General features: G+C 35.3%; 1 long non-coding RNA gene and 1 pseudogene across 2 annotated transcripts in view; both read right to left on the bottom strand.

The window, feature by feature from the left end:
* LOC105491498 (uncharacterized) overlaps positions 1 to 17,954 on the bottom strand; it is a 305,928-nt gene that overhangs the window by 9,721 nt on the left and 278,253 nt on the right. The window lies entirely within an intron of this gene.
* Positions 4,821 to 5,073, bottom strand: LOC112428292 (small ribosomal subunit protein eS27-like pseudogene; annotated as a pseudogene).

Below are 17,954 nucleotides of genomic sequence, written 5' to 3'. Positions count from 1 at the left end.
TATTTAAAAGTTTGACCAACACGTTCTTTCCTCATCAAACTAGCAAACTCATAATACTGAAAAATATACAGAGGAAGATTTTAGAATGAGCAGGTATACACAAGGTTAAACTAGCCATTGCCCAGTGTTTTTAAAGAAAGTAATGGACATGGTGGGACAATAATGACCAATCACAAAACTCATTAAATATATACAAAATATTATATATATATATATCTCTCACATAATACATACTATCTGATGCAATCCTCACATTCTGACTACTGTGCACACTTGGACCATTTATTTCTGTGAAGAGTTAGATTCTATAAGGTTTCCATCACTGACATTTTAAGTTACATATAAGCTCTAGTCTCCGAAATGTTCAACATATGAAAAGGTTTATGCCACATCTAATGATATCCTCTTGCACCCAAAAATAAAGTTTTCTGGCTTAAATTATAAAAACACTTTTATTTCTAGGCAGAAGAGAAACAAACAGAAAAACATATATTGTATTTCTAATTATCATGTGTTTTTTCCATGTACTAATCTTTTCATAATATTCTTCAATGAGGCTAATTATCATTGAAATGGTTGGACATTTTAGAAGACTTGTGTTAGGTAATATGTAAAAAAAAAAAAACCCTCAATAAATATTTCTTCTGAATCATTTAATCATTTATTCAGTACATATATATCAGCAACCGTTTTATTCCATTCACTATGGAACTGCTAAGAATGCCAAGGTGAGACATCCTCTCTTTGGAGCCAGTGATTGTAAAGGAGAGACAGGCATATGAACAAATAATTAAATGTTGTTACCTGAATAAAAATATTGGGACAGACAAACTAACATGAGATTACAAAAGAAAAAAACAAATGGCTCTGATTTGGTGGGGGAGTCTTGGAAGGTTGATGGAAGAGGAGACTAAACAGGAGCATTTCAGGGGCATGATATAGGGGAGAATATGGAGAGGCAGATGCAATGTGGGGAGACGGGGATCGCAACAGATTTAATGATCCACAAGGTGCCTAATTATGAGTGAAAGGAGAAGTAGAAGTGGAGGAGTGAAGGGATAAAGCTAATGACATTTCTACTTTTACATACCAGTCAGTACCTATTGCATATCTGCAGGTCTTCAGGGAAAATAACCATCTTTAAAAATTAAACTGTTACTACTTATGGTACCCATGATTGCCACTGCCCAACTGGAAAACATTTCCAGATTTTTCTTTTCCTTATTTCATTATAATTTTTCTTCTCCTGTAATTCCCCTTTCCCAACAGAAGCCCCCACATCCGTTCCACAGTACTGGCTATGCAGATGGAAGGTTGAATGATGAAAAATTATTCAAACAGCATACCACAAGCTAACTATTTCAAGCGTATCTATTGACTGAAGAGATTTGCATTATGAACTAAGTCACTGCAACAAGACAATGGTAAATAGCAGCCAAAACAAAGAAATAGATCATTTAAGTAAAGGAAAAGAGCTAACACCAACATGTATCCATTTCTCCTCAGTTGAAATTTACCCTAGAGGAACTAATATGAAAATATTACTTTCATTGTTTAAAGGAAATCCAGTGGAATGAAATGCTAATTTTGTATCTCCAGTAGTGAATTGGATGAATGAGAAATGCATTCAACTGCAATATATCCAGTTTTTGCTGTATGCACATTGTAAAGTCCTACAGATATAAAAATTAATGCCGGGCACGGTGGCTCACGCCTGTAATCTCAGCACTTTGGGAGGCCAAGGCGGGTGGATCACGAGGTCAAGAACTCAAGACCAGTCTGGCTAACATGGTGAAACCCCATCTCTACTAAGAATACAAAAATAAGCCAGGCGTGGTGGAATGTGCCTATAATCCCAGCTACTCAGGAGGTTGAGGCAAGATAATTGCTTAAACCTGGGAGGCAGAGGTTGCAGTGAGCTGAGATGGCACCACTGCACTCTAGCCTGGGTGAGACAGCAAGACTCCAAATGGGAAAAAATAATAATAATAACAACAAGACATAGTCATTGCACTCAAGAATGTAACAGTTGATTAAGGGAGAAGGACACAAACAAGTAGCTGCAATGAAAATTGGTAACATGTACAAAGGATGGCTACACAAAATATCATCAGAGAATGGAAGAGAAAGAAATGGTCCTACCGTGTTCAATTGATATTTGGAAGATAGTTAACAATAAAAACTTAAAAGGTGATATTCAAACCAGAAGATTAGTAAGTAGAAATATTGATGGAGGCACTGCAGATGACCTGGGAGACAGAGTGGACTTTCAGAAAGAAAATAATGTAGAAAGTCTCAAGAACAGAAAATAACATGATCATAGCAATTATTCTATACAGAGAAGGAAAAGAGGTATCAGTGGGGTCTAATGGAAAGAAATTGGGTTACAGTAGTCCCGTAATCAGAGTTTAAGCTGAAAAAACTGAATGGAACCAGTTTATAAAGAGCCTGCTTGCCACACTATGAAAACTGCATCCTATCAGGTAGCTAAGGAGAACACTTTAACTTATCAGACGTGCTTTTGAAGAAGAGAAAAGTCAGGGCAGACTGAGATGAAGTGATTTTAGTTAGGAAACACCTGGGAAGATCCTATTTAGTAATTCAGGGTGGAAGATGATGTAAGCCAAATCAGGATTTATATTGACTAGGGTAATTTTTTTATCACTTAATTAAAAGATAACTATAGAACATTTAATAATGATATGGTGCTACTAGCCTAAAGCACTTTAAATGTAGAAACAGTAAGGAACTCTGTGAGAATAGAGATCTTGCTTTCAGGAATTGCAGGAATTCCACTATACCCTCAAGACCTTGAATATTGCCTGGCAAATCACAGGCGTTTAATAGTATCTGGCAATTAAGTCAAAGGAGGGAAGGAGGGAGGGAGGGAGGGAGGGAGGGAGGGATGAAATTTTATTTGGCTTCTGATTTATATCAGGTTCACTAGGAATGAGACTTTAACATGGAGATTCAAGTGCAGGAGGTGTATTAGAAAGCAGTTAGAGGAACAAGGATCAGACAGAGGGAGAAGATAACCCATAGAGAAGCCCCAGCCAACTCTAGGGGGATCTCTGCATGGCTCCTCTAGAGCTATACTGTTTCTTTTGTACCCTAATCAACCAGTCATTGGATAAGGGACACCCATTTGATTAAAGGAAATTCCTAGAGAGAGGCTCAGCTCGGAGCCGTTAGCAGCCAACCCTCTCAGAAGCTGGAGAAATACCTGCCTCATGTTTAATGGGAAACTGCATTTCATGGTTCCTGGCACATTGCAAGCATTCACTAAATGATTATATATTGGTGTTATTAAGATCTTGAATTACAAGAGGGATTTCCTATTTTCTCCAACTTAGTCTCCAGTAAGTTATTTCTGGAAAGTAAACTTTCCAAGTTTCAATTATCTGCAGTTCAAAGTTTTGAGGGGTTAGGGACTCAGACTTTCCTCTATACAGTCAAATACAGAATATCTTCTAAAGAGTGAACATGAAATAAGTATAAATTAATGATAACAGAGAAAGGGTTAATTCCCTGGGTAAGCATGGCCGTCCTCTTCAAGCATGGCCAGGGAGCAAGAAGACGTATGTTTGCGCTGCCAGTCTGACTTTGGAGATAAAGAACACTGACTGGAACTGTGAGTTCAGAAAAGTTGCTTCATCTCTCACAACCTAAGTTTCTTCACTGATCGTAAGACCTTCCTCGGAAGATTGACTTGAAGAGTTTATGACACAGCATCCCCAAGTTAAGAGAAAAGCAAACTGTCATGGAGTACTGAATATTTAAGGGTTTCAAATTCCAAATGGCTGCTTCCTTTATTTGTTCTTTGCCTCTGTTTAGTTTCCAAGAGACCTGGTCCCAGTTCTAGTACTCAACTACTCTTTCCACTGAGTTATATGGGATTATACCCCTAGTGGTTCAAAACCAAACAAAATATCATGAAATCTTTACCTTGTAATAAAGAGGAAGGGTTTTTCAATTCAACAAAAAAGACAAAAATACTGTATACATTTATTACCTAGAGTGAAATAATGTGCCGTTTTATTGGTGTTGCCATGTTAACTTTCTTGGATCCTAACTTTGTGCACCATCACAAAGTCGTACTAATATTAGTGCAGCGTCTAAGGGCAGAAGTTACAGCATCAGACAACCAACATTTAAAACCAAGCTATGCCACATTGCTAGCTATGTGATGAATTATTTAAGACCCTTAGGTCTCAGTTACATTTTTTTTGCAAAACATGCATGAATCATAGAATCTAATTCGTAAGATTATGTGATGAAGAAATAAGATACTGCATGTAAAGTCCTCAGTGCAGTGCCTAGTGCTGAATAACTCTTCTTAATAATAGCAGCCACCATTTTTTGACCACTGTATGAGTTTGTTAAAGCTGCCATACAGAATACCACAAACTGGGTGGCTTAAACAACAGAAATTCACTGTCTCACAGTTGCGAAGGCTACGAGTCCAAGATCCAAGTGTCAGTAGGTTTGGATTCTCCTGAAGCGTCTCTCCTTGGCTTGCAGACGGCTGCCTTCTCACTGTGTCCTCACATGGACTTTCCTCCTTTTGTACGCATCCATACTAGAAGCAGGACCCACCCGACCTGCCTCATTTTAAGTTAACTGCCTCTGTAAAGATGATTTTTTTTTTTTTGCCCATAACCAAAACTTCATTGAAAATCTGACATCAAAATAGGAGACCACTGTTGTACACCTTATAAAACGAAATGTAATTACATTATCTTGGTAGATTAATTCGAATTATGGAACTTATGATAAGTTTTTCTGTGAGATAACACAAATTCAGGAAGCTGTGTGGATCATTAGTGTTGCTTTCTCCTAAATTAATAGCCTTCTGTGAGGCTGGCCTTTCCTCCTGTAGGCTGGCACAACACTGTTAAACAACCTACTCAAAGAACCACTCTGAGCACGGTTGAAAACCGTGCTAATCTTGTAGCAACCTGGACATTTTACATGCATATAGCAAGAATGTGGACTTCGCACTAGCCATTTCTTTTTAAGATTTTTCTTTTCCTCTTCCAAGGATAGAGGTAGTAAATCCCTTGCCAAAGTCATCCTTTCGCAAGTCAGCCCTTCTAGACTCTCAGTCAACACTGCTAGCAAGCTGCACGCGATGTGCGCTCAGCATCTGCTATTTCCAACTGTGGTTACATTCTGAGATACTATGGGTTGGGACTTCAACATAACGGATTTTGTGGGGGACACAGTTCAACCCATAACAACCACTCACCATTTGTTATCTATTACGTGTCAAGTGTCATGCCAGAACAACTTTCTTCTGAATGTGCCCCAAGTGTGTTCTTGACATTACCTCATAAACTGTTGTACCCTTTAACTTAACTCCTGCTCAACAAGCAGCTTGCCTTGTTGTTATTTTTCAACATAGAAATAGGCTTTTTCTCTAATAATCTTATGTACAAAATGTATATTCATTGTAAAATGCTCAGACAATATAAACATCTGTAAAGATAAAAGGAAGCCTATGTATAACCCCAATGCAAAGAAATAACTGCTGTTTTGATATTTGTAGATGGACAGATATTTTTTCTTTTTCTTTTCTCACATACAGAAACTTACTGTTTCTCAAAGGTGGAATTATACTCTACGTCTGCCCATATTTTACATTTAAAATATTTTAGACATCATTTATGCCAAAAAGTATAAATCTACATCACAAATTTAATGCTAAATAATATTTTATAGTAACTGTTTTCCAGCATTACATTGCTGACAACTTTTTTGCTATTACAAAAAAAGCAGTTCAATGAACATCCCTGTTGAAGCATCTTTGCCCTGATCATTTCTTTCATATACTTTTCAACATAAAAGCATTAAAAAAAACTTAGATTGGTTGATACGTATTTCAAGATTGCCCTCCAGAAAGATGTTCCAATTATAGTCCTTTTAAGTGCTAACCGGTTAATATCATTGCCGGGAAACATGCTGATTTTGCATCAACCCTCTTCTACCCCCTGCCTCCCCCCAGCCATAACTATCCCTTGAGAAGCCATATTGTACTAATTGAACCAATATAACATGGCCCTTTCCCCTCAGAGTGACAAGGCTCAAACAGATTATACAATTTGCAAGTAACACATGGAGACATATATCCAAGTGCTAAATTGCATGTAGTACAGATGCTAAGCACCCTGGGAGGCGCAGCTTATTTCCTTCTGCTTTTAGTCCCCACACAGGGTTGAAATGAAACACACCCATGTGCAGCAATGTGTCTAATGTGTTTTTCTAAAAGAATACTTAATCTTCTAGTTCAACTTTAGAGAAACTAAAGCAAAAACAGCCTCACAACCTGCTTCTCCACCTTCACCTGCTACCATTCTAACTCCCTGAACTCCAGCCATGCTGATTTTCTTTTATGTTTCTCCAGCACCAAGCTCATGCCTGATCAAGAGCCCTTCTACTTGTTGCTCCCTCTGCTTCAAATGCTCTTCCCCAATGTCATCCCCCATGGCTCCCTCTCCCTATTCAGGTCTCAGTGACATTCATCTCACTCATGACATCCTCAGAAAGGCCTTCACTGAGAGTCCAATTAATAGCACCTTCACCCTACCCCTTTGACCTCCAACTGCTTTGCTCTTTCGTTACTTCTTAGTATATACCATGGGTAAGAATTGCCTCATTTATTTTGAGTTTATTTCATATTGGCCTATACACACTACAATGTAAGCTCTATAGAGACAGTAACTTGGCTGATTCATCCATCACTATATAGAAAACAATATTCCTACCTGGCATGAACCATATTTCATAGACTTAAAAAAAATTTTTTCACATTTAAACATCAAGGTATTATGTCTTAAACTTAAGTGTCATTTAGATAGCCATCAATGCATAAATGACATTGCCTACACATGCAGAAACTTGGTCATCACTACCGATGTTGTCATCTCTTCAGTGGAGTCTGTATACTGTTGAAACTACATGGGTAGTGTTTAATTGCCATATAAAATACCCTTTAAATTTATTATATAAAATATCTTTGATTTTGATGATTGAGCATTGAATTTAAATGTTGGACACCTAGAAAGTCATAGACACATAATACCAGAAACAGAACATAAGTTTAATATTAGTCAGGCTAATACTTGTAGGAAGAGGAATGATCACATCTCCATATTGCCTTGTAAAACAAAAAGAAGTGCATTATGGAGTATATGAAATGAAGACATATCCAAGTAGATTACGCTATTACATTTTGTTACATTTTGCACATATCTTTCCATGTATCTTGCTAAGATACATGCAAAGTTTCGTCCATTATGTGCCAAGCAAAAGATTTTTAAAATCCTAAACATTTATGTACCTGATAACATAGGTTAACAATATATGAAGCAAAAAAAAAGAGATAGGACTGCAAGTAGAAGTAGAAAACCACAAATATAACCAGCTATAATTGATAGAAAAAGTAGACAGAATATCAGTAAGGATGGAAGACTTGAAAATTATAAACAAATGACTGGACCTAATTGACATTTTTAGGACACTCTTCCCAACGACAGCAAAATGAACGTTCTTTTCAAGTACATATGAAACATTTACAAAGACAGGTTATACTCTGGGTCATAATATAAGTCTCAATAAATGTGAAAGAACTCAGTTCAGATAAAATATGTTCTCTGAACACAATGAAATTAAAATAAAATCAACAACAGAAATATCTCTGGAAAAATCTAAAAATATGTAGAAATAAAATAACATTCTCATAAATAACCCATGTCAAAGAAGAAACTAACAAAAATTATAAATTGTTTTAATTGAATGACAACAGAAACACAACATATCAAACTTTGAGGAATGCTTCCAAAGCAGTAATTGGGACAAAATTTAGAGCACTGAAGACCTTTATCAAAAACAAAGAGCAGGAGGAGCAGAAGAGGGATGCCTCAAATGAACTATCTCAGCATCAATTTTGAGAAATTAGAACAGCAAATTAAACTCAAAGGTAGGAGAAGAAATAATGAAGATGAAGGTGGAAGAAAATGAAAATATAAAACAGAAAAATAAGAGAAAAACAATGAGACCAAAATCTGGTTCTTTTTATTTTCCAAAAATATTGATAAACCTCTAGCCAGACTTTTGAGATACACACACACACACACACACACACACACGAGAGAGAGAGAGAGAGAGAGAAAGAGAGAGAAGAGAGAGAGAGAGAGAGAGAGAGAGAGAGAGAGAGAGAGAGAGAGAGAGAGAGAACAAATTATCAATATTACCAGTCTCAGGAGTGAGGAAAGTGAAATTGTTTTTAGAGTTAAAAGCTTTTCAAAAAACAAAATTCTAAGCCCAGATAACTTCACTGTTGAAGTCTGCCAAACATTTAACAAATAAATAGTATTCTACACAAACTCTTGGAGAAATTTGAAACCTGAAGAAATAGTTTCCAACCCACTCATGACACAAAAATTATTCTGGTACAAAAAATCAAAGATGTTGTAAGAAAAGAAAACTACAGATTAATAACTCTTAGGATCATGGATATAAAAAGTCCAAGAAAATTTTTTAGCAAAATGATTTCAACATTTTACAATAATGATAATACATCATGATCAACTTGAGTGTATCTCAGGAATGCACAGTTGGTTCAGCATTCAAAAATTAATGTAAATCACCTTCATGTAGCTTGTTCTAACATTGAAAACAAACTATATTATCCTCTCAGTAGATACAGAAAGTACATTTGACAAAATCCAACATTATTCCTAATAAAAACTCAGCAAACTACAAGTAGAAGAAAACTTCCTCAACTCAATAAAGGCAGTTACATAAAACAAACAACTAACATCAAAGGTATTGATAAAAGACAGAATGTTTTCCCTGAGAACAGAAACAAAGCAAAGAAGTCCATTCTCACCAGTTATATTCAACATTGTACTGGAGATTCTGGCCAGAGCAATAAGGGAAGAAAAATAACTAAAGGGCATTTCGTTTTGGACAAAAAGAAGTAAAAATGTCAGTATTCACAGATGACATGATTGTCTATGTAAAAAACACAAAACACAATGGAATGTATAATAATGCAACTAGAACTAATACATGAATTTAGAAAAGTTGCAGGATGCAAAATTAACACACAAAAATAAATTATATTTCAACTTTCCAGAAAAAGAAAAATTAGAAGTTGAAATTTTTTAATATGTCATTTACAATAGCACTAAAAGTATGAAATTACTAGGAATAAATGGGATAAAATATATGCAAGACATGAACACACAAAACTAAAAAACAGTGTTAACAGAAATGGAAAAAAATCCTAAATAAATGAAAAGATGTATCATGTTCATGAATCAGAACACATAATATTGTAAAACTGTCAATTTTCCCCAAACTGTTCTATAAATTCAATTAAATCACAATCAAACTCCATGTAGGCTTTTTTTTTGTAGAAATTGGCAAACTGATTCTAACAACTCATATGGAAAAGCACAGTACCTAGAATATCCAAATGAACTTTGAAAAAGAAGACCAGAATTGAAGGATGAATATTACCTGATTTAAAGACTTATCAAAAATTCAGTAATCCTGAGTCCAAGTGATCTTATTGTTCAGTTCCCACCTATGAGTGAGAACATGCAGTGTTTGGTTTTCTGTTCTTGTGATGTTTGCTAAGAATGATGGTTTCCAGCTGCATCCATGTCCCTACAAAGGACGCAAACTCATCCTTTTTGATGGCTGCATAGTATTCCATGGTGTATATGTGCCACATTTTCTTAATCCAATCTGTCACTGATGGACATTTGGGTTGATTCCAAGTCTTTGCTATTGTGAATAGTGCTGCAATAAACATACGTGTGCATGTGTCTTTATAGCAGCATAATTTATAATCCTTTGGGTATATACCCAGTAATGGGATGGCTGGGTCATATGGTACATCTAGTTCTAGATCCTTCAGGAATCGCCATACTGTTTTCCATAATGGTTGAACTAGTTTACAATCTCACCAACAGTGTAAAAGTGTTCCTATTTCTCCACATCCTCTCCAGCACCAGTTGTTTCCTGACTTTTTAAGAACATCACACACCGGGGCCTATCATGGGGAGGGGGGAGGGGGGAGGGATTGCATTGGGAGTTATACCTGATGTAAATGATGAGTTGATGGGTGCAGCACACCAACATGGCACAAGTATACATATGTAACAAACCTGCACGTTATGCACATGTACCCTACAACTTAAAGTATAATAATAATAAATAAATTTAAAAAAAAAATTCAGTAATCAAGAATGTAAGATATTGCCATAAAGATAAACAAGAAGATCACTGTAATAGAATAAAGAGTCTAGAAAGAGGCCCAAACATATATGGACACTGGATTTTCAATAAAGGCACAAAGACAATTCAGCGGAGCTAGGAAAATGTTTTAAACAAATGGTGCTGCAATGATTGGATATCTGTATGCAAAACAGAACTTTGATCCACAGCTCAAACCACATATGTTAACTCAAAATGGGCCATAGACCTAAATGTAAGAACTAGAAAGATTTCCAGAAGAAAACTATAGCAGAAAGCCTTTGTGACTTCGCTTAGGCAAATACTTCTTAGATATGTCACCAAAATCATGATTTATAAAAGAACAAATTGATAAATTGGACTTCATCAAAATTTAAAACTTCTCCTTGAAAGACATCCTTAAGATAATGAAAAGACAAGCAACATACATGTAGAAACCATTTGCAAAGCATATATTTGAAAAAGGACTTGTTTTCAGAATATGTAAAGAACTCTCAAGATTCAGCAGTAAGAAACGAAAAAACCCAGTTTTTCAAAAGGTGGAGGACAAAAGATTTAAACAGATACTTAAACAAAAATATATATATGAATGGCAAGAAAGCACACGAAACAATATTCAACATTAGTCATTCAGAAAATGAAAATTAAACCACAACCATATACCACTATGAACTCATTAAAATAGCTTTAAAAAAAATTTAAGTAAGCATATGAAATATTGGCAAGAATATGGCAGAACTACAACTCCTGTATCCTGCTAATGACAATGTAAAGTGGTAGAAGTGCTCTGGAAACTGTTTGGAAGCTTCCGTAAAACTTGAAGATGTGGCCAGGCGTGGTGGCTCATGCCTGTAATCCCAGCACTTTGGGAGGCCGAGGCGGGTGGATCACGATGTCAGGAGTTCAAGACCAGCCTGACTAACATGGTGAAACCCTGTCTCTACTAAAAATACAAAAATTAGCCCGGCATGGTAGCACGTGCCTGTAGTCCCAGCTACTCAAGAGGCTGAGGCAGGAGAATTGCTTGAACCCGGGAGGCGGAGGTTACAGTGAGCCAAGATCATACCATTGCACTCCAGCCTGTGTGACAAAGTGAGACTCCATCTCAAAAAAAAAAAAAAAAAAAGTTAAAGATATACATACCTCAAAGTCTTCCAGGTAAATATTTATAAGAAATATATTTGTAATAGCCAAAAACTGTAAACAATCTAAAACTCCATCAACAAGTAAATGAATGAACAAATTGTGGTATATCCTGTAATGGAATACTACTGAGCAATAAAAAGAAGAGAATTATTAGTACGTACTACAAACATGGAAGGATTTAAAAATTATTCTGGGTGAAAGAAAACAGACAAAAAGTAGTACTTACTTTGTAATTCCATGTATGCCAAATTATAGAAAATGTAAATTAACCTATAGTGATAGAAAGTAGATCCGTAGTTGCCTAAGAATATAGTGGAGGTGAGGGGGAGGTTTATGCAGCCTGCAAGGGAGGAATAACAAAGAAGCATGAGGAGACTTTTGGGGGTAATAGATATGCACCCTATCTTGACTGTGGTCATGATTTCATGTGTGCATCATACACCCAAACTTGTATACCTTAGGTATGTGTAGTTTGTCATATGTCATCTCTCCTCAATAAGGCTATTATCAAAAAAAGCATGCATCCCTAATATGACTTTATCTGTTTTTAAATTTTAGATTCAGGGGATATGTACATGGGCAGATTTATCGCATGGATATATTGCATGATGCTGAGGTTTGGGCTTCCAATAATGCCATTGCCCAAATAGTGAACGTAGTACCCTATAGGTAGTTTCTGCAACCCTTGGCTTCCTCCTCCTTCCCGCCTTTTGGAATCTACAGTGTTCATTGTTCTCATCTTTGTGTCCATGTGTACCCAACGTTTAGCTCCCACTTATAACTAAGAACATGTGGTATTTGGTTTTCTGCCTCTGCTTTAATTTGCTTAGGATAATGGCCTTCAGCTCCATCCATGTTACTGCAAAGGACATGAATTCTTTCTTTTTATGGCTGTATAGTATTTCATGGTGTACATGTACCATATTTTCTTTATCCAGTTTACCAGTTCACTGTTGACGGACACCTGGGCTTATTCCCTGTCTTTGCTAATGTGAATAGTGCTGCAATAAACATATGAGTGGAAGTATCCTTTTGACAGAATGATTTGTTTTCCTTTGGGTACATACCCAGTAAGGGGACTGCTGGGTTGAATGGCAATTTTATTTTTAGTTTTTTGAGAAATCTGCAAGTTATGTTCCACAGAGGCAAAACTAACTTACATTCCCACCAACAATGTATGTGTTCTCTTTTATCCACAACCTCGCCAACATATGTTATTTTCTGAAGTTTTAGTAATAGTCATTCTGAGTGGTGTGAGATAGAATCTCACTGTGGGTTTGATTTTCATCACTCTGACAATTAGTGATATTAATCATCTTTTCATGTATTTGTTGGCTGCTTGTATGTCTTCTTTTGAGAAATGTCTGGTTATACTAATATAACAATTTTTTAAAAAGAGTAAAGCACATAAAAGAGGGTACAAGTTTTTCCTTCTATATTACATATGAAAATGTTTTATAATGAGGAAAATATGGCAATTAAAACAACTTACCTGTAGAGATGCAAAGAGTATCTTATACATCTCACTATCAATGTGCTATAAGTTTCTGTATTTGAAATCAAAGATCAAGTATATAAAGTTAGCAAAAGACTTTCTAATTACTGAATTTTTATATTAAAAACTCAGGAAAGTTATAAAATTACAATCATATTGAATATAAATATATTTAAATGATTTTATAAAAAGTGAAAAATATGAAATGATATATAGTTTCCCTTATATGTTTATCTGTGAATTGTTTTCTGATATTTAAAAAAACACATGATCACATAAAATTTTCATAAAGTATATAGATTTTTAAAGCATAATAATTCCGTATGTCAAAGGCAACTGCTATTTGTTTAAAAATAAAACTAGAAAGGCAGATATCAAAATGTATTTAGCACAGACACTTGAAAACATAATCATATAGTTGTGTATTTTGATTTTTTTAAATAATGAATCAAAACATTTCCTCAATCACAACAAAAACTGCAATAAATTTGCTATTTAACTGATTTGGGGAGGTTTTAGTAAGCTCTGGGTGTGTGGCTGTTGTTCATTGCCTTTTAAAGCTTTTGCTTCCCTTAATAATATTGATTGGAAAGATACAGGCATGATCTTAATTCCACATTCTGATGTCCCTCACCATTCAGTAGGACTAGATGAAATTTCCAGGATTTTTCTCACTTTGAAGACTTTTTGGGTTTAGTATAAATAGTTGTATTGTAGGTCAAGCATCTCAACAACATTTCTATAAAACACAAAATAGAATATGTCCAAATGCTGTATTTTCCAGGGTTATTAAGTTCCAATATTATTAAGCTCAAACCTGGACTAGCCCTGTAGGGTGAATTGCAACAAGCACACTCATAAATTCTCTGAATTCAACAGCATTCACTTGGACAGTTTGCATGCTTCATGAACGTTCCCAAGAGACTTGTTCTTACTTTGGATTCTTCTAGAATATGCATACTCATTCATAAATTTTATGTATATACAACTCTACTCACATAACATACAACATAAATACATGAAAAGATTTTCAAAAATAAGGCTGAAATCAGCCATATTTTTAAAACAATTATTTTATGAATTGATAGAACAAGTATCCTTGTTACTATCACTAAAGATATATCATTGTGATTAAAAGGTCTGATCCTTAGTCTAGCTCACTTCAAGACTAGGTTTTAGTGGCCAACATAGCTAAACAAGCTACCCCTCAAAGTACAGAAATCTTTAAATGGGGTGTCGGGAGAAAGAGACTTGAGTATCTTGCTAAATAAGTCTTGATACTCATTTATCAATTGCATAGGATTCACTTGTTGTTTTGGAGGTATAATTTTTAAATATCTTGAAACAGGTGGTCATTTCACACAAGCTTTAATGAATATATCAAGGCAAAACAAGCAGAATGTGATATATTAGTAACTGTGATTTCAAAAAAAATAACTGTGTCTTCAATCCACATATCAATTTATTTTTTTCAGCCTACTTACTGTTTGACTTTATTAGCTTGTTGTTTTTAACCTTGCTGTGTACCAACCGGATTGTGCTAAGAGGAGAAGTGCAGCTCTGTCATTTTTTCATGTTTTTTCTTCAATTATTGATATTACTTGAAATTCATTATTTCTTAACAATCATTTTTAACACCTTGATTGAGGTATAATTGATATGCAATAGACTGCACACATTTAAAGTATACAGTGTGATTAGTTTTGACATAAGTATACACCCAGGAAACCATAACCACAATCTCTATGCTGTCTTGATGATACACCATTATATTGTCTTAAATTAGGTCATGCAAGTCCTCCAACTTTATTTGTTTTCAAAGAAGTCTGGGCTATTACAGGTGCTTTACATTTCCATATGAATTTTAGAATCTATTTATTTATACACACACACACAAAGTCTGCTGAAACTTCTATTGAGAATGCATTGAATCTACAAATAAATCTGTGTAAAACTTTTATGTTAACATTTTTTAGTCTTCTTTACCAAATTTCTGTCTATTATCCTATCAATTGTTAGGTATTAGTATCTATGACTAAAATTGTGGATTTGTCTGTCTGTACTTGCAATTCTATCCACTTCTTGTGCTATGCATGTTGAAGATCTATTATTAGGTGCATCAAGACTTAGAATTGTTGTCTTCTTGATAAACTGATCCACTTCTCATTATGAAATGATCTTTTTCCCTGGTAAGAATCTTTTCTCTGAAACCTGCTTTGTCTGATTTAAATATAATCACTCCCGATTTATACGGTTAGTACAAGCAAGATACGTTTTTTCATTCTTTTACTTTTAACCTATTCATTTCTTTATATTTAAAATGTTTTTCTTTTTCTTTTTTTTTTTTTTTTTTGGAGACAGAATTATCACTCTGTACCCAGGCTGCAGTGGCATGATCTTGGCTCACTACAACCTCCATCTCCCAGATTCCAGTGATTCTCCTCCTTCAGCCTCCCAAGTAGCTGAGAGGTGCATGCCACAATGCCTGGCTAATGCTTTTTGTATTTTTTAGTAGAGATGGGGTTTCACCAGGTTGGTCAGGCTGGTCTCCAACTCCTGACCTCAGGAGATCCACCCACCTTGGCCTCCCAAAGTGCTAGGACTACTGGCATGAGCCACTGCACCCAGCCTAATGTGCATTTCTTGTAGGCAGCATGCACACTGTCTTGTTGTTTAATCAAAGAATCCCTGCTTGTCTGTTAAAAAAAAAAAAAAAAAAAAACAGAAGAAAAAAAAAAGCAAGATCATGTCCTTTGCAGGTACATGGAATGGAGACAGAGGCCATTATCCTTAGCAAACTAATGCAGGAACAGAAAACCAAATACTGCATGTTCTCACTTATAACTGAGAGCTACATACTGAGAACTTAAGAACACAAAGAAGGAAACAACAGACAGTGGGGTCTTACTTGAGGGTGGAGGGTGGGAAGAGGGAGAGGAGCAGAAAAAATGACTATTTGATAGCTTAATACCTGGGTAGTGAAATCATCTGTACAACAAACTCCTGTGACATGAGTTTACCTTTGTAACAAACATGCACATGTACCCCTGAACCTAAAATAAAAGTTTGGAATCCTCAATTTTTATTTGAGATATTTAAAGTCTTCTCATTTAATGTAATTATTTATATGGTAAGCTTTCAGTATTACTATTTGTTTTCTATTGGTTTTATCTTTCATGTTTCATTTTTTCCTTTTCTTCTACCTTCTTTTGGATAAATTGAGTATTTTTATAAGTTCATTTTATCTCATTTGTTGGTTTACTGCCCATAATTCTTTGTCTTTTTATTTTAGTAGTTTTAGTGGTTGCTTTAAGGTTTATAGTATTCATTTTTAATTTATTAGAGTCTACCCTCAAGTGATCCTACAGCACCTCCTAAAAGTATAGTATTTTTATAATATCATACTCTGAGTTATCTGCTTCCCCCTTGTGCTAGCGTTGTCATATCTTTTACATATGTCATAAACCCACACTATGTGGCTGCTTTTGTTTGAATGGTCAATGATCTTTGAAAGATATTTAAAAATCAAGTTTTAAATTCTATATTTATTTTGGTAGTTAGAATTTTGAGTACTCTTCCTTCTTTTGTCTAGGTCCATATTCCGATCTGGTATCATTTTTCTTTACCCTGAAGGAATTCCTTTAACATTTCTGTAGTGAGAGTCCCTAAGTGATCAATTCTTTCCATTTTTGGATGTCTGAAAGAAGTCTATGTGGCTTCGTTTTAAATATTCTTACTGAATATAAAATTCTAGGTTGACTTCTTTTCTTTCAGTATTTTAAACATATTGCTTCACCATTTCCTCACGTTCATTAACTCAGGTAAGAAACGTGCTTTCATTAGGAAAAACAGCTAACGGATGCTAGGCTCAATATCTAGCTGATGGGTTGATAGGTACAGCAAACCACCATGGCACATCATTACCTATGTAACAAACCTGCACATCCTGCACATGTACCCCAGAGCTTAAAATAAAAATAAATGTGCTTTCATCCTCATCATTCCTCTGGTAATAAAGATTTTCTCTTTATTACTGGTGTTGAGTAATTTGAATAAAACCTATAATGGTGTAGGGTTTTTTTTTTTTTTTTTTTTTTTTTTTTGAGACATAGTCTTGCTCTGTTGCCAAGACTGGAGTGCAGTGGCAAGGTCTCGGCTCACTGCGAGCTCCGCCTCCCAGGTTCATGCCATTCTCCTGCCTCAGCCTCCCGAGTAGCTGGGACTACAGGCGCCCGCCACCAAGCCTGGCTAATTTTTTTGTATTTTTTTTAGTAGAGACAGGATTTCACCATCCTAGCCAGGATGGTCTCAATCTCCTGACCTCGTGATCTGCCCACCTTGGCCTCCCAAATTGCTGGGATTACAGGTGTGAGCCACCGTGCCCGGCCATAGTATTCTTAATAGTTCTTATGCTTGTTTGAAGTTTCTTTAGTGTTAGCTTATAATTTTCAAAAAATTAGGGGAAAAAATTGTTCTTTATTTGTCCTCTTCTCCCTTCAGGGACTCTAGTCATACACATATTTACATATTAGGCTACTTGAAGTTTTCCTATAGCTCACTGATGTCCTGTTCATTTTTCATTCTGTTTTATCTGTTTCAATTTTTATTTTTTTAGTTTCTACTGTTATGTTTTCATGTTTACTAATCTTTTCTTCTACAGTGTCTAATATACTGTTAATCCCTTCCACTGTATTTTTCATCTCATTCATCACAGTTTTCTCCCCAGATGTTCAACTGGGTCTGTTTTATGTCTTCTGCATGTCTAATTAACTTGAGGACATATATAATCCAATTATAATAATTGTTTTAATGTTCTTATCTGATAATTTTGATATATATAATATCAGTTCTGAATTGCATTTTATTGATTGATTCTCTCCTCATTATAAATAGTACTTTTGTGATTCTTTGTAAGCCTCATAAGTATTTGTCAAATAGCAGTCATTGACAGTTTACCTCGTTGGGTGCTGGATATTTTTCTGTTCCCTACAAATATTCTTGAGCTTTGTTCTTGAATGCAGTTAAGTTACTTGGAAAGAGTTCAATC

Source organism: Macaca nemestrina, chromosome 18, assembly GCF_043159975.1.
Source record: "Macaca nemestrina isolate mMacNem1 chromosome 18, mMacNem.hap1, whole genome shotgun sequence".
Lineage (NCBI taxonomy): Eukaryota > Metazoa > Chordata > Mammalia > Primates > Cercopithecidae > Macaca > Macaca nemestrina.
The sequence above is the reverse complement of the archived record's forward strand: the minus strand, read 5'-3'. Positions and strand labels throughout refer to the sequence as shown.